This window comes from Pteronotus mesoamericanus, unplaced genomic scaffold, assembly GCF_021234165.1.
Source record: "Pteronotus mesoamericanus isolate MK-2021 breed Mesoamerican mustached bat unplaced genomic scaffold, CSHL_Meso_final contig_170, whole genome shotgun sequence".
In the NCBI taxonomy this organism is placed as follows: Eukaryota; Metazoa; Chordata; class Mammalia; order Chiroptera; family Mormoopidae; genus Pteronotus; species Pteronotus mesoamericanus.
In genome coordinates, this window is record NW_026555069.1 from 420696 (window position 1) to 443428 (window position 22733).

Consider the following 22733-nt stretch of genomic DNA (forward strand, 5'->3'; position numbering starts at 1 on the left):
CAAGTCTTGGAGAGAGTCTGAAGTACAGATGCCCCCCTCCAGGGTCATAGAATCCATCTGAAGAAATATTCATCGTCTGGGATTTATCCAGGAGATCTTATGCCATTTGGGTGAATGTTAATTGATTTCCCTGGAGTGTCATCTGACAAAACTGTTTTAATTATTTGTTTGTACATACTTGTGGGTCTAAGGAGAAAACTGATCTCCTCTGGGTTCCCCTGAACATGTTAAAATTATCTGGAGGTGGAATACATGATGCTGTGTGACCAGGGAAAACAATGCTGCCTTTAGGGGAATATGTTACTTTGTAGACAATGTACAGAACAAGCCCAGTTTCAGCAGAAGGATGGCACATTCAGGCAAGAAGAGAAGGCTCTGTGCTAACTTTAAATCACTGAGGTGGCATTTTATTGGCTTTAAAAAGGTTTTTTGTTGCATTTGTCTCATTACCTCTATGACTGAGTCTGTTTTTATACACAATTTGGTGTTCGATAGGGAATGCCTATGTCCCAGATGTATCTGAGGCTCCTGTGGAGAAATAATGATGGGTGTAGGGTGTCTAGCGAATCCCCTGGGTCCTCTCCTTCACTGTCTGAGTCACCATTGCAGTTCACTATCTGCCTCTGAGCTTTTTTTGTATCCATTTCTTCTTCGTATGCCTCCTGCTAGTTACCTGAGCATTCTGCTGTGGTGAAATTCTGCACCTGGCCTTATGGTTCTTATTCTGATTTTATCTATGCACTGCTTGAGAACTTTGGCTCTGGATTCTTTTAAGTGAAAGGGCACTGGATCTTTTCTGCAACCACTTCCTTCTGAAGAGGGATGCCATTTTCCTTCAGAGCAAAGAGAACCTTCCTCTCAATCGGAAGGGAGATGAGTTTTTGTCAATAAAGAGGGTGGCTATGGTGTCTAGAGTTGGTATTTCCTGATAATGTCTAAGGCTTGCAACCTGGGGGAGTGAGATTGGGTATCTAAAATTAATATTATTCATGAATAAGCCAGAAAAAGTTATGATTCACTTCGTTCATAAGAGAAAAATAAATCCTGGAAGGCTTTTCACTTAATTATATTTTAGTGTCTACAACTGTGTATCATACTATTTATCGAAAAGCCAAACTAAGTCTCATTCATTTACTGCAATAAATTCTGTTCCCATTCAGCCTGCTTACTGGCATAAACATAACAGGAAAAACAGTTGATTACGGAGGCTCCCTTAAATGTGCTTTCCTGGAATCTTATAAGGATTTGCAAGATGGAGCTTTAGTTACAGCATTGGGCACCAAAGGGAAGCCACCTATTTGCAGTTTGGCTTTACCTCCAATACTTACAACTTTGGGTGAATTCCTTAAGTTTTTGAGGCCATCCCAAATGTCCTGAGGTTCTCCCTTATGATCTTCCAGGAAAGCAAACTTAACTCATTGCCTAGAAAGAGTGCAGTGAACCTTATGAATAAGCAAATTACCAGGCCCTTTCTCAATTCCAGAGAGATCAAACTAGGAGAAAAATATAAATGCCTCAAAATTGCTTATTAAAGTGTAAAGTGTAATTCACCAAGCTACATTAAGAAAAATGCAAATTTTCTTATTTCCAGGAATCATGTTATAAAAATTAGCACTACTTTCATTAAAAGTGACAAAACCATAGTGATCTTCATTCATTCTGTCCCATAATCAGTTTTGATTGTGTTAATTATTTGCCTATATTTCTGTAAATCCAGTTATTCCATGAAGTTCTAGTAATATTTATCTCATTCAAAAACATGACCTGGAAATTTAGTCTCAAAAATCAGAATTTAAAGTATAGCATATCCATTCCATGGATCTTTCTGAAGATATAACATATTTGTAAATGCATCATGATCAAACAATGAGTGCGCCTAAGTAACAGAAAAAGAAACTTGAAATGACATGGTTATAGACCTGATTACTATGAGATGGGCAAAGAAATATTCTCTTTGTAACAACATTTCAAGATATCGTAACATTACAAATGAAATTATATCAAAACTTTATTGACTCTTGGATATATCTATATAATCTCTAAACATGAATTTTAATAATAAAATATGTGTATAAATAAAACATATTTATTATTTCTTTCTTTGAAAAACTCCCCATACATGCTAAGCATATCAAATATATCTAATCAGTTCAAAATTTCTTCTTCTTAAAAAAAAAAAGTGCAAATCTGGTTGGCATTCCAGGAACTCATGGGAATGGCTCAAAGTGAATTATAGGTCAAAAGAAGCCTCTTAAAAATTAAAACCTGGGAAGTTTGTCAAACATGTTTGACAAAAATATTACATATCACTATGAAAAATATTAATTTATTGAATATTGACTTATACACTTTAAAAATAAACATTAATACAGGATACTATGTCTTTACTTCTTACAATGAACAATATTTATTTTTACATAATCAATTATATTAACACAATGTAACACATAAATATTTTTTTAAATATATAGAACCACTTTTTGTATGCTAAGGTCAAAAAGTTCTACCCTTTGGACAGACTGAAGAAGAAGTCTGCAAATATTTTTAGCTAACCTTTGAAATTTATACTCATTTTCCTAATTTAATTCAATATAGACCCGAACAATATAATTTGCTCCCAAAACCTCTGTTTACACATGTTTTACTTCATAAACTCTCTGTGATGTACACAGACTTTCTGTATTGTGCACATTCCCTTTCGACTTGCCTTTGAAAATTCATTCAGAAATAGCTAACATTAAAAGAAAATATCATCTATTTCTTCAGCAACGGTTTTCATACCTTACACCTCAATTGTCAAATCTTACCAGTTCTTTACAACTTACTTACAATCCTTAATTTTTAGAATCAATGATTTTCAGTGGCAACTAAAAGTAATTAACATTCTTTATTGATACCTTTATGAACATTCCATAACTTTTAGAAACAGTTTTCTTTTTTCAGAATCAATATGGTGGAGAAGTGAGTGGAAGTCACATTGAGCTCCTCCCAGGACCAACCTGGAATTACAAATAAATTGTGGAGAAATCACCTGGAAAACAATTGAACGATAGTGAGAGAGGAGCCTTATAACCTCGGAAAAAAGATTCAGCTTTAGTGCAATCTAACTGGTAAGAAGTGAGACAGAGACTCAAGAATGGTGGCATGGCACACATGGGCAACAGTACCAGAAGGACATTAAAAGGTCCAGTTGGGTCCCCTGAGAAGAGTGGGGTCTAAACCAAAAGCAGGGATTCCCCGCCTATAGCACCAGAGGCCAAAAAGTACACAGATGACTGCAAACTTCAAAAAGTGGCAGGGTTGCTCTCTTCCAGAGACAGGTAACAGGAGACACAAATATTTGTTAAAAGGACCCACACATAATTTTTCATTTATAATCACTTACCCTGATCTCAGGCAAAGGCAGGGGAAGAGTGGGCTAGAGATGCCTGAGGAGAGACTGGGGAAGAAGGCTTTAGTGAGAGAACTTAGAGAGTAGCCAGCAGGATCTGGGTGCTGACTCATCGTCCACATGGCAGCAGCCATCTTGCTCAGGCAGAGATCCCTTCTCTGAGCAGCAAGAGGGCAAGAAGACCCAATAACCCTGCCCACCAGAGTGACTCTACCGTGCCCTGTGATGCCTAAGACACCCTGCTGAGTGTAGAGTGACTAGATTAACAGAAGGACAAAGCCACAGACCGTAGATTCCAGGAAATCTCAAACAGACTGCCCAAGTTCAGACAGGGACAACATCTTGCATCATCAGAGGCAGATCCAGAAAATAAAATCAGTGGTCTCCTAGCATAGAAATTCACATCACAAAGGCAGGAAGTCAAGACAGATAAATTTAAGAAGTGGAAGCAAAAAAGAAGAGTCTCACAGATAATGGGAAAACAAAGGAATATCCTCCAGTTCAAGGGAAAGGAGGAATCTCTAGAAAGAGGATTAAAGAAATAGAGGTAATTCAACTATCAGATATTGAGTTCCAAACAATGATTCTAAGGAAGCTCAATGAGCTCAGTTAACTCAGCGAGAATAAATAAATAAATAAATAAATAAATAAATAAATACATAAATAACTACAGAAAAACTAAGAGGAACTTACTGCAAACTATATCAACATGAAAAAAGACATTGAAACTATAAATAAGAGAGAAGAGGAAATGAAGAACACAATTTATGAATTGAAGAACACAGTAGCAGAAGTCAAAAGTAGACTAGTTGAAACAGGATAGAATCAGTGAGCTGGGGAACAAGGTAGAAAAATGCTCTCAGAAAGAAGAAGAAAATTAAAAAAAAAAGACTCAAAAATAATGAAGAGGCATTGAGGGAAATGCAGGAGAACCGTAAATGTAATAATATCCGTATAATAAGGATACTAGAAGGAGAAGAGGAGGAAGAAGGGATAGAGTATCTGTGTGAAAAGTAAGGATGGAAAACTTCCCTAATTGGAGGAGAGAAAAAAGTCACACAAGTCCAGGAAGCTCAGAGGTTCCCATTAACGGGGAATTCAGTGAACACCACTACAAGACATATCATAATTAAAATGGCAACTGTCAAAAATAAACAGAGGCTCCTAAAGGCAGCATTGGGGAGAAAGATAGGAACATATAAGGGAGCCCCGATGAGGATAGCAGCTGGTTTCTCAACAGAAACACTGCAAGCCAGAAGGGAGTGGCAAGAAATATTCCAACTATGAAAAGCAAAGGCCTACAACCTAGAATGATCTACACAGCAAGGCTCTCAATTAAAATGGAAGGTGAAATAAGTTTTCCTGACAGAAGATGACTAGAAGAATATGCCTTCAACAAACCAGAACTGCAAAATATGCTAAAGGGACTGCTTTAAGAAAATGGAAAAAAAAAAAAAAAGAATCTATGAATATGCAGTTCCTTTCACCATTGCCAATACTTGATATTACCAATATTTTTAATACACATTAATCTGATTGTGACAATGATGTGTTATTTTAATGGTTCCTTTATTATTTCTTGAAACTAAACCTGGTTTTGTATTTTTCTTGCCTATTTCTGTTATTTTTAAGAAGCTTTAAGTGACTTTGGTATTCTTTATCCATTTATTGATAAAAGTCAAAAACCCACAACCAGAGAAGGAAGAATCCTGATGTAGAAGATCATTACCTGGATGACATGCTTCAGCACCAAGTGTCGATGACAACGCACAGAGGCAGAGGAACACACAACAGCTTTGAGTGGATGTCCAGGCTGGAAACAAACACACAGCAAGAGGACAGGAACTATTTGTCTTGAAGAATTGAAATCACTCTGTGGATCATAAAGGGCCTACAGCAAGTCAGATATTTTATACTAAGTCTTGATTAGTTGCTGCCAGTTTGCTTACTGTGGTTTGAACCACCAGAGAGTAGAACTAGGATGAGGAGTTCAGTGGGAGTCTCTAATACACCTACAGGTGCTCTGAAGTTTCCCAATAAAGATGAAATGTATGAGCACTGTCCTGGGTTCAGCCATGTCCCCTACCTGTTGACCTCTGCCCCACCACCTTGCCTTAGACTCCATGACATTTGGGTTAATTCCATTTTTTATTTTTAAATTCCAGCTGACTTTGCACATTATAATTTATAGGAGCATCTTGCCTAGAGCAGAGTGGTCAGCGACTTATACAGACTGTAACGTGATGGCCCAATATGTCCAGCTCCTACCTGGGGGCACACACACTTATTACAGCATAACACCCTCTGGGTTTTTCACCATTGTGTCAAAAGCTAAAATTCCTTTTTTAAAGTTACTGAGTAAAGAAGACGAGATAGTTTTCAAATTAGTTGGTTGGCCAAAAGAGACCATTTAGCTTTTTTTCCATAAAATAGACACATTTTTGTTTTATTTTTTATTTATTGTTGATCAGTTATAGTTGTCCCCCCTTGTCCCCATTGCTCACCCCATCCCACCCCCCCAACTCCCACACTCAGTCTCCCTGATTGCCCATGCCCGTGGGTCCTCTATGTGTGTTCCTTTGTTGAAGAGACTGTCTTTACTCCATTGAATGCTCTTGCCTCATTTGTCCAAAATTAACTAAAAAAATATGGAACGCTTCATGGATTTGCATGTCACCCTTCCTCAGGGGCCATGCTAATCTTCTCTGAATTATTCCTTTTTACTATATGTGCTGTCAAAGTGAGCATGGAAAAAATATTATTTTAAATACTGTATTCAAATGTTTTATTCCTTTCTTTAAATTTTCAAATACATTTGTCTCCATTTGCCCGACACCACTTCACCCTGCCCTACCTACCCACCCCTACCTCCCCCATCAATCCTTCCCCTCCTTGTCTTCACCCATTTGTCCTCCACACCTGCTCCTTGATCTCACCATTTTCCTTCCCACCTCTGCTACCTGCCTCCCTCCTCCCTTCCATCCCCATCGGTTTCCTCTTTCTTTCAGTGTCGCTGGTCATATTTTCATTGCCTGCTTGTTTTGTTGATCAGGTTCCACGTACAGGTGAGATCATATGATATTTGACTTTGGCTGTCTGGCTTATTTTGCTTAGCATAACTCTCCCCAGTTCCATCCATGCTGTAGCAAAGGGTAATAGATCTTTCTTTCTGCTGTGTAGTATCCCATTGTGTAAAGGTACTATGGTTTTTTGATCGACTCATTTACTGATGGGAACTTAGGTTGCTTCCAGCACTTGGCTACTGTAAATTCTGCTGTTATGAACATTGAGGTGCATAGGTTCTTTGGAATTGGTGTTTTCAGATTCTTAGGGTATAATCCCAGCAATGCAAATGCTGGGTCAAGAGGCAGTTCCATTCTTAGCTTTTTGAGGAAATTCCACTGTGTCTTCCACAGTGGTGCAGTGTTTTCCAGAGCCTGAATTCCTACCAACAGTGGACTAGGGTTGCCTTTTCTCCACAACCTCACCAGCGTCTGGTGTTTGTTCATTTATTTACATGCGCTATTCTGACCTGTGCGAAGTGATATCTTATAGTGGTTTTAATTTGCATTTCTTTAATGGCTAATTATGAAGAGAATCCTTTCATATGTCTCTGGGCCCTGTGAATGTCCTCCTTGGAGAAGTGTCTATTCAGGTCCTTTGCCCATTTTTGAATTGGATTATGTGTCTTCCTGGAGTGGAGTTGTGAGAGTTATTTATCTATTTTTGAGATCAAACCCCTGTCTGAGGTATCATTGCCAAATATACTTTCCCATACGTTTGGTTCCCTTTTTGTTTTGCTGATTTTTTTTTCTTTTAGATATATAGAATCTTCTTATTTTGATGAAGTCTCACTCGTTTATGTTTTCCTTTATGTCCTTTGTTCTAGGGGACATATCAATGAATATATTGCTGCATGGGATATATGAGAGTTTCCTGCCTATGTTCTCCCCTAGGACTTTTATGGTGTCATGACTTATATTTAAGTCTTTTAGCTATCTTAAGTTTATTTTTGTGTATAGTGTAAGTTGGTGGTTGAGTTTCTGTGTTTTGCTTATAGCTACCCAGCTATCCCAACACCATTTTTTGAAGAGGCTATTATTACTCCATGTTATGCTTCTGCCCACTTTGTCGAATATTCATTGACCATAGAGACATGGGTTTCTTTTTTGGGCTCTCTACTCTGTTCTATTGATCTATGTGGTTGTTCTTATGCAAGTACCAAACTGTTTTGATAATACTGGCCTTGTAGTATAGTTTGATGTCAGGTATTGTGATCCCTCCTACTTTCTTTTTCTTTCTCGAAATCGGTGTGGCTCTTCAGGGTGATTTATGGTTCCACATAAATTTCTTAAATATTTATTCTATGTCTGTGAATTATGTCATTGATATTTTAATAAGGATCGCATCGAATCTATAACTTGCTATGTTTGTATGAACTTTTGGATTATGTTAATTCTTCCAATCCATGAACACAGTATATGCTTCCATTTATTTATGTCATCCTTAATTTCTTTCTTCAGTGTTGTGTAGTTTTCTATGTAGAGGACTAAAAGACAGATTTTTCTGTCGGCTATCTCACACATGATATAACGTTGATGGTTCTCAATTAATGTCTTCATTTGATTCCTATCAAATTCACTTGGTCTACCCAGCACTGAAGCATAATTCAGTGAAGACAACTATGCATTCATTACACAAGCCATCTGACAGCAAAAAAGAAATTTTTGACCAGTTGAATAAATCAATGACTAGATGACTTTGTGAGTCTCTTACTGAGGAGAGTGAAATAAGCTAACTTGAACTAGCTCCACGAGGAGGAAAATCACAACAAGAAGAACAACGGCCCTGGAAGTGTTGGCTCCAGGCTTGCTTTATCCCACCACTCATGCACCTGGGAGGATCTCTTCCCAGTTCTGCACCCTGATCCATGCAGCATGGGACTTCATGCCCAGGTGAGAGCCATCTCGTGTGGGCCAGGTCGCAGTATTCCCAGAGGCATGTGCAAGTATGAAAATGGATAACGGAAGAAGCTTCTGAAACTTATTTTTCATGCACCAGGGATAAGCCTTTCCCTTTAATTCCTGACTAGAACTATGTGACCTGTTCGCAGACCAGGAGATGCTGATGGTGAAAATAAGAGAGAATGCCCCCAGCTGACCAGGTTAAAAAAAGTTATATACAGCGGCCCTAGGGAGCAGAGACTATTTAAATGTAATCAATGGATGAATGAAAATGATGCTCTTCATATCAATGATTTCTTTATTCTTTGTTGTTTCATATTAATTTCATGTTCATCATTCAGGTTTTTCATAATGAAATTTCTATGATTTTAACATTGTTATGTGACAATCATTAACTACACCTTCCCCTAAGAAGATTTCATCATGATTTAGTTTCACGATTTAATATGACTTTCTGCCTAGGTGTCAGCCATTTAGTGAGGACCAGGTAACAGCATTCCTCAGTGGCATGTGCACATGTGAAAATAGATGAAAGACGTTTGAGCCTGATTCTATGACAGGGTTAGAGAATAACGACAAAAATGAGGCAGTGGAGCTATTTCACACTCATTACCAAACTCCACTGCAAGAATATGATCCAGGAGCACTGCATGCTTCTCTGTGGAGTTCACACTTCTGTATTCCAATGATCCACAGAGATGCTTCACCTCCTCCTATACTGGGCCCACATGCTCCAGGGCCATGCTCTGTTCTTAGTTCATGGTCTGATTGCTTTGTAAGGGAAATAGGGTCAGATGGAACTTCCTGCCTCCCCTGGTCATGAGGGTTGATTGCTATGATGTGTTCACTACTGGTGATTCTCAAAGATATTTCTCAGTTTAAACCCCTCTCCATTCATGATAGCTTACTCTCTTAAGTCATGTATCCATCTCTTTGAGCAGTTGGGTCACTGGGCAGAGCACAGGAACATTGTGGGAAGTGATTTTTTTATATTATTACTCTTTTCTCATCTACAGAAGAGCCTTTTTCATTGTTATCAGAAAGTAAGTGGTGGAGGTGATGGGGGAGGAGAGAGAGAGAGAGAGAGAGAGAGAGAGAGAGAGAGAGAGAGAGAGAGAGATTAGTTGTCTCCAATGCAGGCCCAGGCAGAGGATAATGGATGCCCCTGCCTTGAATTGAACCTGCAACCTTCAGTAACAGGATGAGAGTCTAAGTGACTGAAGCAAACTCTCCAAGGCTGGAGAGTAATTCTTAACAGACATGTGCTCTTGGACAAGTCACGTACTGGGGCCATGCCCTTCACATCACTGGCCAACCCCAAAGCTCTCTATGTAGTAAGAGGACATTAAATACGGCCCCTCTACTGATGGAAAGCAGCCCAGGGCAATCCTGCTGCTGTGGGAAGGGAACCCAGCCTGGGATTCCCAGGTGTCCCAAGTCCATGCTCAGGATAAGACACCGACCACTCACCATGGGCCTTGGGCTCAGCTCGGGTTCCCTTGTTGCTATTTTAACAAGAAATTTGTGGAGAATGAGAAACACTGAGTATGACGGTGAATATGACTGAGAGACAGAGTGGGCAGAGGACAGTTTACTGACAAGGACAAACCTGTGTTTGCAGGTGTCCAGTGTGAGGTGCAGCTGGTGGAATCTGGTGGAGGTGTCAGACTGCGGTGTCTCCAAAAACTTTCCTGCACAGCCTATGGGTTCACCACCAGTAGCTCCCATGTGCACTGGGTCCTCCAGGCTCCGGGAAAGGAGCTGGACTGGGACTCAGACATTACTGTGGATGGAAGTACCACATTATATACCATCTCTGTGGAGGGACATTCACCTTCTCCAGCAACAAGAGCCAAAGTGCACTCTATGTGTGAATGATCTGCCTTGGAACCAAGGACACAGCTGCGTATGATGGTGTGAGAGAAGCTATGAGGGGAAGTCAGTGTGAGAACAGACAGACTTCCCTGTGGGACACAAGGAGTGCTCAGAACACCGGGGGAGGAGGGAGGGGCACAGGGGGACTTCTTGAGATCCCCTGCAACACAAACACATCCCCAAGGAGAAGGTGGAGGCCTGGTGGGGAAGGAAGGGGCTACTTCTTGGGAGCAGGATTTCCTCTCCAAGCTCACAGCTGCACCCAGAGATACGTTTTTTTTCTTCTTTGTGACTCTCATCCCACATTCTCACTGTAAAGATCAAAGGGAAACCTGACACCAAATGTTTGTTGATGAGTTTCCACCCTATGCCTGGAACCTTCCCATCAACAGGCTCCTGTGTGTCCTGTTCCTTCCTTGAAATAAACAACCCTGAGCACTCTCATCTTCTCATGGTTGGAAACGTTTCCCACATAGTGGGGTGCAGCCTCATCCAGTTCTCTGTGTGCGGAGCTCAGCCTCTGGTCTCACAGCATGCACACAACATCTTCAAACATCTTCTTTCTAACAGGCATGCATCACCCCGGCGGGGATGCAATGCTCCCCCAAGGCCTTCCCCCCTCAGATCTCTGCCCTCCCTGCCACATGGTACCCTCTTGCTCTTCAATTCCTGGGTGTTGGTGGAAATGCACCTCATCAGAACCCACTGTCACCTACTGGCCTAATTCTCCCTAAATCTGACCTAGACCCTGAGCTGCATGGGCCTGGGGCCTGCTCACTTGTCCTTGGTTCCCCACATGAGTAGTCATCACAGGGAGGTTGAATAAGCATGTGCACAGTCACCTGTCCCAACTTCATCTCCTCATGTCTCCTCATCATGTTTATCCATTATGGTTTCCCCAGGTCCTGACATTTTGGGGACTTTTTTGGTTTTCAAATCTATAGGACTTGCCTATCCTGTGTTGAGGAAATACACAATTTTAAACACTAATGTGAAATAAAAAAAAATACTTTCATTAATTTCACATTACATTGTAAAATAATACTTTTTAATGATTGAATTTCTGCAAGAGTGAGAAGGAGAGAGAAAGAGAATGATGGAAGCATCCATTTGCAAGAGGCTGCCTCTCACACAGCCCCTACTGGAACCTGGAGGTAACCCCGGGCATAATCCCTGACCTGACGTATTCCAGTTTGCATACCATTGAGAGCCACACCAGCCAGGAATCAAATGATTTTCTGTGGGAAATTCTTTAGATACTGAGGGATACTGGCTCTCCTGCCTTCCAGACAAAAGCCTACCTGCGGGAGACAGAATGACTGGGATGCAGGGGCCACTCAGGGCAACAGGGGACATCAGTGCCACTATGGAGTACTGACAGCACCAGGGACATCCACGTCACCAGGGATGGTATGGAAGACCTTTCAGAGGTTCTCATTTGGGACATGACCTGAGAAGCAGTGAGACCTTCCCATGGCTGTTTCCAAAAAATGGAATCTGAGAAGAGGGGAAGGGTCATCCAGGATTCTGGGCCATGGGGGCCTAGGCTGAGGGCAGTGTGTGAAGTAGAGGTGTGGGGACAAGAAGAGTGGGTGAGTCAAGTTATTAGATGGTACAAGGAATTACATGTGCCCAAGTGTCTCTTGAAGGGAGGTATGATGTGGGCGTTGTGTCATTAGGGCCCAGCAGACTCGGTCCCATGGTGTCAGCAGGACGGTGGTGGGGACGCATGACTGATCATGGCACCCACCACACACAGGACTGTGCTTCACAGAATAGACCCTCCCTTCTCTGGAAACACTGTGTCAGCATGAATTTTCACTTATCAGTTCCCCCAGCACAGGAAACCAACACTTCCTTCTGCTCACACCTGGCATGAGAGTAAGGAAAATGACAAGACCTTCAACAGGTTCCACTTATCTGGGGTGACCGTCTCTAAAACTCCATAAGAACTGGGGCATGAAGACACCCAGGTGCTCACCTGACAGGTGTCTATATGCAGGTTCTGAAGGACATGAGCGGGAAGGAATGCCATGTCCAGGTTGAGGTCCTTCTGGGGCCCATGAGGACACATACCGCTGGGCTTGCCAGAGATTGGATGAGGGCTGCGATCTCCTCATGTACATTTTGGGTGGGGGCAGGAGTGGGTACAGAGCACAGGTGTCTCCTGGAGCAAGGGTGTGCCTCTCACTGGAGGAGGGGTTCTCACTACTTCTCTCCTTCAGAATCCACCTCATTCTCCTTCATGCTGGTCACCATTGCCCTGTTCTAAGGTCTCTTAACAGGGTTCCAACAGCACCTGCTGGAGGGTGCAGCCATCCCTGTCACATATGAGACCTCGATCTCATGTGTAAGCCCCAACCCTTCAATTGCAGCTCTCTTGTCAAAAAAGAGGATTTCCTAAGAGAACTGTGATCTGCAGAAATATCACACCTGGTCCATGTCTGTCCTCAGTCTCTAGATGTGTCACAGGGCTTTCTGTTCATTACTAGATGGTGGACACTACAGTAGGAAATTTCTGTGGATGGAGGTTGTGTGATACTTGATTTTGAACACTTACCAGGCCGTCAAACCCCATAATATGTTCCAACTCAGGTTAGTGATAGAAAGAAAGATACACCTACTGTGCACTTTGGTTTCCCTCCCTCTTTCACTTTGACCTTCATGAGCTCCCTGTCCACTTCCTAGGACATCAGCCTCCAGACCCTTCCCTGAGGTCTCAGGTGAACACAGGGATAGCAGGGTCCAAAATTACCCTCTATCATCAGAAAGCAGGTGTTGTCCCCCTCGCAAGTCTCAGGGCACCTGCTGGCCCAGACTCAGGGCCTGTCTGTATCTGGGAGAAAGTGTCTCCTGGGCTCAAGGCCCTGTGTGGTCTAGGAACCTGGCAGGCCTTCTGAACAGCTCACCTGAAGGATGGAGCTACTCTGCCCTGGGGGAACTGACACTAAACGAAGGACAGAGTGTATATAACACCTGTGTCAGCTGCAGGGTCTGAGCTGGACTCTGGGTAGCAGGCCCTAACCTGTGTGACCCATTGCCTGAAGCTGGTCTGATACAGAGGTTGCACCTGTACCACCACCTGCAGGCACAGGGGCCTCATCCAGGGCAAGGGAAAGACTGTTCTTCATTTTGCAATATGTTTTGCATGGAAATGTACATCAAATTCCCTTTCATATGAAATTATGATGATAAAATCTGAAGAGAATATGTTTACTTTTTGTGTTTCTTTGGACTTGGGAAGATGTTTGTGCATAACGGTAATGTGTTATAATACCCAATTGAATAACCCAGTCCAGCTTTAACTGTTAAACATAGAAAGAAGGGCTGTCCATTGGCATTATTCAAACTCAACTCAAAACCTAGATATTCTCCCATTCCTGACTTACACCATCCAGTCCAAGAGAAGAAATGTGCTCACCACCCAGCAGAACAGTGGCATCAGTCTCCCAACTTATGACAGTAGAGCCACCCACATGCAAATTTTTCTCTCAGCTCCACATTATATCCTACCTTGGGCTGTGATTGCTCACAGCTCTCTCCTCACACAGGGCTGAGTCTCCCTGGAGAAGATAGACCTGTGTGTAGAAGATGAGACTGCTGGGTCTCCTCCTGTGCCTGCTGACAGCTCCCCAGGGTGAGTGTCTCAGAAATAATACATGGGTCTATGGGATGGTGCTGGCTGCACATGACTGACAGGGTTTGATGCTGTTCAACCCCAGGTGTCTGGTCGGAGTTGCAGCTGCAGGAGTCGGGTGCAGGAAGAGTTAAGAGCTCGCAGACACTCTTCCTCACTTGCACTGTCTCTGGTTACTCTATCACCAGTAATTACAACTGGAACTCGATCCACCAATCCCCAGGGAAGGGGCTGGAATGGATCGGGTACATAGATTATAGTGGAAGAACACACTACAACCCATCATTCAAGAGCTGTGCCTCCTTCTCCAGAGCCACGTCCAAGAACCAGTTCTCCCTGCACCTGGGCTCTGTGGGCACTGAGGACTGAGTTGTGTATTACTGTGCAAAACACACACTGAGGGGGACACTTTAAAAGCCCAGACACAAACCTCCCTGCAGGAAACAAGGAGTCTGGCCTGTAGGGGGCTCTCAGGACACCAGAGGGAGCAGTGGAACAGTAGGTAGCCACTTGTTCACTGACTAGGAAATGCCAGGACAAGTTGTCTGCCTCCACTATTCCTGCATCAGCACCTGCTTCTGCTCCTGGGGAGACATGAGTCCCATGTCCACTGTGTCACTACTCTCGAGGTTTCAGGCAGTTCACTCTGAGAAGGGGACCTGCACCCTCTATGTCACAGAGACCCTCCACCCAAAAAGCAGGTCATTATTTGCTACACAGAGAGGATAAAGGTACCCTGAGTATGAACATTCACAAGACAAACCAGGACCTTCTGACCATGGCCTCTGCTGGTTCCAGGTGCTGGGCAAACAGGAAACCACAAGGGTGGGCGTTCTCCCATCTTCACATCAATTGTATTTGCTTTTGTTCTGTCACTTCAGTTTGGGTGAGAGTGGGGATCCTGCCCAGGGTCTTGGACCTGGGGAGAGGAGCCCTGGGGTCATAACCATGAACATGATCACAGTGTGTGTGTCTGTGTGGTTTATGAGCAGTAGAAGTCCATTGACATTAGGGCCATGTGCAGGAATCCTCACATGGGAACTGCAAGCAGAGGATCCTGGGGACATCATTGTCCCTCAAAGCCACCGAGAGATTCTGGACTCAGGGATATCAGTGAGTCAGTGCAACTGGCAGCTCCAGCAAGCAGCTCCCTGGCGGCTGTACAGTGACCAGGGCTGGGGCTCCCTGCAGAGTTCCTGGGGTTACTGAGGCCAATTCTCTTTACCCAGAGATGTCTAAATGCATGGTGTCCCTGAGGGAGCATCCTGAAGTCAGGGCTCACTTTTTACTTCTGACCAACAGACACTGAGAATTCCATGCCCTGTCAGCCCTGACAAGACCCTCCCTTACAGCACAGGGGTTGAGTAGCAGGTGGCATGTAGGACCCATGTTCTCAGGGAAGCTGCTTCAAGGGAAGGTGGAGAGGGAACTGGGGTGGAATTTCACCTGAGGGCCTCAGTCTTTTTTTTTTTTCTTCTCATAAGTGGTAAGGGGTAGTCAGAGATAAATGTATTTGAAAAAATAAATTAAAATAAAAAATAAAAATAAAAATCTAAATGAAAGGTGGAATTGGTGTGACTCTAAATATCTATCTCTATCAGAGCATTTCCCAAATTGAATAAAACAAGGAAACCACAGTTAGTGGGGATGATTCTGTGACTTCTTTATATCTGAATGTTAAGGAGATGGAGGCCCTGATCCCAGACATAAAACCTACAGAGATGAAAACCCTGAACTGGTCCAGGTGGTCTCTGTGTCCCACAAAGGTGGGCTCTCAGTGAGGAGTTTATCCTCTGGGGTTACATTTTCTTGTGGGAGGGACTTTGTGTGCACAGAGCTCAGGTCCTGACAATGGACACATATAAGACAATACTGATTTAAACTTGAACCCTGATCATGTCATTGGTCATGTTATCTGTGTCCTCTGCCCTCTCTCAGATGGAGTCTGAAAATCAGGTATGAAGTATTTTTCCTCATGACTATGCAAATGAGAAGAGGTAGTCTATTCTAAATATGAAGCTCTGAGAGCCTCACCCACAGACACACCCTCCCCTACAGATGTCCTGAAGGCACAGCCCCTCACCAAGACTTGCGCTCAAGGACCTTCCTCCTGGTGGCTTTGGGTAAGGGTAAGAGCTCCATTGCTCCTGTATGGGGAAGGCTCCGTGGTCAGTCAGGAGGCATATGCACCCACTCCTGCCTTTTCTCCACAACTGTCTACTCCCAGGTTCAGCTGGTGCAATCAGGGGCTGATGTGAGGAAGACTGGGGCCTCAGTGAAGATCTCCTGAGAAGGCTCCTAGACACACCTCCACAAGTTAGTCTGTGAAACAGGCCCCAGGGGAAGGCCTTAAATATAGGGACTGGATCAACACTAACACTGGTAAACCCACATAGCCCACGGTTTCTCAGAACAGTTTATCATCACCATGGATTTACCTGTCATCATAGCCTATCGGCAGGTTAATTGTGTGATGTCTTAGTACACAGCCACGCAATACTGTGGAAGAGACTCAGTGTGATGACCCACTTCCAGAATGTGTCACAAACCCTAAGAAGTGAGTTGGTTGAACTGTGCAGAGGAGATGACAGAGCGATGGTCCCCCTGAATGCCTCACACACAGTAATGGAACTGAGACTGAGACAGATGCTGTACCTCAGAAATCCAGGGAAATGTTTTCAAAGGCCAGATGCACTGCAAGAAAGAGGCAGGGAAGTTTCTCCTGGAAGGATCCTGTGAGGGACCCTATAGAGCCAAATACTTTGACTCACCACAGTTGAAATAAGGAGTTGTCCCAGACACCAACTGTCTGTTAATAAAAGGGGGTGGTGATTCCCTCTGCAATGGGATTCCCTGAGCCCCTGTGCTCAAAGTCTTACTGAGAAGACTGCAGGCAAGGAGTAGACAGCAGGAATGTGTAGGTAATGTTTCTACATCAGCAGCTTAAGCTTTCCGAGTAAGGATATTGTTTAAAGATGACAATGGCCGGAACACCCCGAACAGCTTTGGGTCCAGGTGGAGCAAACAGTATGGTGCCAAGTTTGCTCTGAGTCAGAGACCAGGAGTTTTGTAAATTTATTTCCCAGCTTTGAGCTGGTTATCTTGTATGTGTTTAACACAGCTCGAGGGAGAAACAAAGCGTGCTTCAAGGAGTGTAATTTACTTCCAAATATAATTTCCCCCAGGGACCATTGGAGTCATTATTGGGTAATTCTACCTGCAACATTACCCGTATTCTGGCCAAGACTTGCAGGACTTTCCCCGACCCCAGCTTGTGTGGGACCACTGTTAGCAATACCACTCAATGCAGTTCCCTACTACTATCCCTTTTTTGTTTCTTAGACCTGACATGGAGGTGAGTCTGCCAAAACCAGGTACTTGTTTTCCCCTCGTGCTATCTCTGTGGAACAGCTTACAAATGAATCACAAAGCACAGAAAACAATAATGACCATGAAACATCCAGCAGTGCCCATGACCCATACATGGAGGTTTTGACCCTCAAACCAGGTCTTCAGAATGAGCCACTGCAAATTATCATGAAGGGTTTGGAAAACTTTCTGCTCAGTAAGTCCCTTAATATCTCGGAGCTGTTGAAGTGGCTCAAGCTGTAGCTGGCAGATCTGACCCTTCAAAGTGGATGATATGGCCCCTGTAAGGCAGTGTTGCATTTCTGCCCATGTGTGTTGACTGGAGTTGCTATGACAGTGGGGTGACACACAGCTTAGGGAAGCGGAGGTCACAGGTGAGCTGCTGGCAGGTGACAAGGGCATTCTGGTGTTCTCCCAGCAATATCACAGCCAATTCTACAGCTGAAAGCCTGGGGAAGATCTCCTGTTTCTTCATCTTATCATTATTTTTGAGGCTCTTCTTTTTTGCTTCCGCTTCTGAAATGAATCTGTCTTGACTTCATGACTTGGTGGTGTGAGCTTCTATGATAGGAGACCTCTGTTTTGTTTTCCGTTTGTTTGTTTTTTATTTTGTTCCCTGGATCTGTCTCTTATGATGTCAGATGTTGATGCTGTCTGACCTTAGGCAGTCTGTTTGAGACTTCCAGGCATCTACTCTCTGTGGTTGTCTCCTTCAGCTCTGAATCTAGTCACTCTGCCCTCAGCAGGCCAGCTTAGAGACACCACAGGGAGGGCAGAGTCCCTTCTTGTGGAAGGGTTGTTGTGTCTTCTCAAGCTGCTGCTGCTCAGGTGCATGATCTGCCTGAGCCAGATGGCTGCTGCCAGAGAGGGGAGGTGTCCACACTGGGATCCCGCTGGCCACTCTCCATTCTCTGCCCAGAGCCTCCATCTCCAGTCTCTCCTCAAGTGTCTCCAGCTCACTTGGCCCTTGCTTTTGCCAGAGCTCAGGGTAACTGGCTGCAAACAAAAATTTGTGTGTTATCCCTTTAAAAGGCTCTTTGAGTCTCCAGCCCCCCGACTCTGGCAGAGAGCAACCCTGCCACTTTTGACAGCTGGTTGTTGTCTGTGTACTTTTTGGGGTCTGGTGCTAAAGGCAGGAGATCCCCACTGTGGTTTAGACTCCACTATTCTCGGGGGAGTACAACTGGCCATTTTAATATCCTTCTGGTGCAGTGGCCTCTGGGCACTCACCCACCTTCTCTGGTCTCTATCGCACTTCTTACCACTTTGGTTGTGCTAAAGCTGATTCTTCTGTGTGTCTGAGCTTATAAGGCTCCTCTCTCGCTGTTATTCAGTTGTTTGTTCCAGGTGATTTCTCCACAATTTAGTTGTAATTCCAGGGTCGTCCTGGGAGGAGGTCAGTGTTAATTCCACTCACTCCTCCGCCATCTTGATTCTCTCTGATTTATTTATTATTTATATGTTTATTTTATATTTATAATATAGTATAAATATATTTATTAATATATTTATATTAATAATATAATATATAATTTATTTGTATAAATAAAATATATATTTGTATATTTATATATTCCATGCATAATTATATGTAATACATAAATATTTTGATATATTATATATTTATACATTTTTGTAATCATTATTTGTTCAATATTATATAATTTATTATTATTTATATCATGTTTACATTATATTATTTTTTTTACTATTTTTATTGCAATCTTTATGGGGTGGGCTTCTGGGTTACGCTGTTGTTCACTGCGGCACGCCCAATGGGTGTGTCCCGTCCTCCACAATTAACGCATTTAACTTCTCCTTTATTGCAGACACTAACACCTTCCATGGCTCTTCATTGACTGTTAATAGAGGAGGCAGCAGCCTTCATCCTCACCTCCAGCAACTTCTTGAGTGCCCAGAAGGTGATCTGAGCACACTGACAGAGAACTTTTGGATACAGTTTTACCAGTTCTTGCTGCGTCTCATATGGGCCAGCACCTAATAGCATATTAAGTGAAATTGGATGGACATAGTTCCTTAGACTCTCATTTTCATAGCAGCATCAAGGTCTGTATATTCTCCATACCATAGATGGTACAGGGCAGGTATGAGGACAACCCATGCTAATGCAATCCAATCACAATGGGATAGTTGATAGTGCTCAACAATGGCTGAGAAGTCCTAAATTATAGGGTGAATGAAGCCCATTATCTCTAATATTTTTCTTAAGATTTTTAAAGATTGCAAAAGATAAAGGTTCATGCATAGAATTGCCTTTCTACCTAACAGTAGGGAAAGCATCTAAAGCTTCCCAGTCTCCTAACTTCTCATCTTCCTTTATACAGTGTTTCAGGGCACAGTTGGTGTAGTCTATAATGCTGCCCAGAGACAGGCAATGGGCTAAAGAACCTTCTAAATCTAGGTCCCAAAATGGCACAGATTCATGATTTGGGGGAGGACATTTGGGAGGTGATGTTTTCCATTCTTCCTCCTCATCCTTCTTAGGAATACCAGGGGGCCTTAGAAGTTCCTGTAGGCATCAGAAATAGACCTGCTGCTCTTTAGAAAGTCCTGAGCCCAGTTTTTTACAGCTGGGATATTTTTTACTTTTGGTTTGTATTTTCTCCTGTCCTTGCTCCACTGAGCTACTTATGTAAGCCTCTCCTGGTTAACTGCTAGGGAAGTGAATATAGTGGGCCAAAATGTGATGTTTGTGAGAGAGACTCCCAAGGGTGTCACCCCTGGGTCACCCCTAACTCTCTTACATGCCTCGGTTTCTCCCCTGATTGTCTAAAACTGCCAGCGAGGCTCAAGTGCTGGGTGACCAACTTTTATATTGCATGTCCCCAGACAAGCTGAAAGTTACATTACCTTGATTGGAAATCCCTGTGAGGCCCTTGCACATCTTAGGAATTAATCCCAGGCACTCCTACAAAGCTCTTACTCATGAAGGGAAGCCTGAGAATTTGGTCCAGAGGAAGAAAGTGCCTCTTATCTTCAGAGCCCGGCTGAGACCTGAGAACTCATATAAATCCTGGCTATTAATTTCTTAGTGAATGGAAACTACCTGATAATACATAGGAGCCAAGGGAGGAGAGTAAAAAAAAAAAAAAAAAAAAAAAAAAAAAAAAAAGTCTGGAAAAAAATAGTACTTTCTACTTTACATTAGATGCTTGCTTTCTCCCCTTTCAGGAACTAAAACCTAGGTGGGAAATGTGCCACAGGAGTGGCACCATGAGTGTTCTTACAATGTGCCTCTCGTTGCATGGTTCTTTGCTTGTGGCTGGTGCAAAACCATTGTTCTGTCCCAGTCCATGTTCCAGCTCATCCTTTCACGGGGTCCCACAGTGCTGCAAGTGCCCTTGTGTCCTTTCAATGCTCCACCCACATCGACGGAGTGTGGCAACCCCTCCAGGGAGAGAAAGCAAGAGTTTGCAAAGAGTATTTGCATTGCAATTGAACTGCTAGATGAAACCAAAAGTAACACAGGTACAGAAGATGGCCCTGAGGAAGATGCCCCATCCTCTATCTTTGACACACCGGTGACCTTACCAAACGGAGGGTGCCACTGTCCCTTACCAATGGGATGAATGTGAGTAAAGTTCCATTCTTCTAGGTGTGCCATTCATGATGTAGATTCATTATTGCTTGGCTGCTACAAGTACTGAAGTGAGAGTCCCTGTTTGCACACCAGATGTGGTGCACCCCATCCCACCTAGCCCTCCAATATGCGACAGATGAAAAAATGAGTCATTCCGGATATTAATGGTCTGTCAAGGAAAGGGGATGGTGATTCCCTCTTGGGGGATGCCCCAGCCCCTGTGCTCAATGGCTTTTATTGGGAGGACTGTAGGTAGGGAATAAGCTGCAGGAATGTAAAGATGATCTATCTACATCAGCAGGTTAAGTTTTCAGAGAATTGATATTGTTGAAAGATGACAATGGCAGGAACACACCGAACTGCTTTGGGACAGAGTTGAACAAACAGTATGGTTCCAGGTGGTTCTGAGTCAGGGTCGAAGAGTTTTGTGAGCTTATTTCCCCGCATTGAACTGCTTAATTTGTATATGATTAACAGACCTCGAGGAATAAACAAAGCATGCTTCAGGGAGTTTAAGTTACTTCCAAACCTAATTTATGCCATGCCTTTGGAGTCATTATTGGGTCTTGTCTACCTTCAGCATAACCGGTATTCCAGCCAAGACTTAAAGATCTTTTCCTAGGCTCCAGCTTGCTTGGGGCTACAGTTCCTGATACCACTCAAAGTTGTCACCTACAGGATTCCTGTTATTTACTGTGATTTGTGCAAAGGGCATATTAGGAGCCTTCTTTTACTATGATAGGGGAATGTTCCTATAGACATCATCTAGGAATATTGCCTGGGGTCAGGTTTTGGCATTCGGACTGTAGTGATCCCCCAGAAAGGTCTATGACATCCTCCATTTCTGAAGAATGGAAGTGTGTTTGGGGAAATGAAGTACACAGAACTCTAGAATGGAATTCTATGTCTTTGCCTCTGGCCAATTATTACAGAGATGACATTCTGTCAGCAAAGTCAGGGTGTTCCAGATTCCAGCACAGTCTTTGACATCATAGCATTCTCTCAGTCCTCACTCTAGACTGAGATACTAAAGAGTTTCCCCACCTGATACCAAGGCCTGCACTTGTCCCTCTCCCTCGGCTAATACTCTTGGTCATCACACAGGAAGGAGCAGGGCTGAGAATCCTTAACAATGGGAGACCACACCCAGGCCATTCAATGTTCCTATAACATTGTATTCATTTATGGCAGACCAGGAGCTGCAATACGCACACATTTATTCCTGCACAAACTTCAGGATGGAGTGTGAAATCCCTCCAGTGGACAGAGGTCAAGATGGTAGCAGGATGACCATTACTCCAGAGGCTTTCAGTCAGTACCAAGGTTTGAACACATGTGTCTCCTCTCTAAGATTATATGTTATTCCTTGCCCCCAAAGAAAACAGTATTAAAAATCAAGGCTTTGGTTGATTATTAGGTCAGCAGGGTGTCTCATGAAGGTGTTTCTGCCTTCCTAAAATGAGCCCGTAGTGTTTGCTGACCCCTCCTCCATGTGAGGGCTGAGCTGGAATTCTTGGATTTGATCCAGGTAGAGGGTCCTCACCAGAAGGCACCATCAAATGTAATCAGCTGCAGACCAGTGACCTGACATTTCAAAAGCCATTCCATGAGAGTCAAGAGCTGATGTAAGGAAGAGTCATTTTATTCAGGTGCTGACAACCAGGAAGATTAAATACTCACATTCAAAGCCCATTAACACCTCTCACTGCATGTATAATTTTTATAAGGAGGTAGAGTGAAAAAAAGCACAAAGAGTTTACAGGGTGAGGCTGTGGACATGCAAACAGTGTCTTGCTTGTCCCAGTGTGGATCTTCCCAGTCATCATTCTAGAACTTTTGCTGCCAAGTAAATGTTTGCGTTGTGCCATCTCTGTCACCGAAAACTACAGTCAATGT

At 43.3% G+C, this 22733-nt stretch overlaps 1 non-coding gene across 1 annotated transcript; it reads right to left on the reverse strand.

Annotated features, from left to right (window-relative positions):
- Window positions 1-6033: 6033 nt before the first annotated feature.
- LOC129064952 (U6 spliceosomal RNA) lies at window positions 6034-6139 on the reverse strand. Its single transcript, XR_008528547.1, has one exon. It is a non-coding gene; the product is annotated as a U6 spliceosomal RNA (small nuclear RNA).
- Window positions 6140-22733: the final 16594 nt, after the last annotated feature.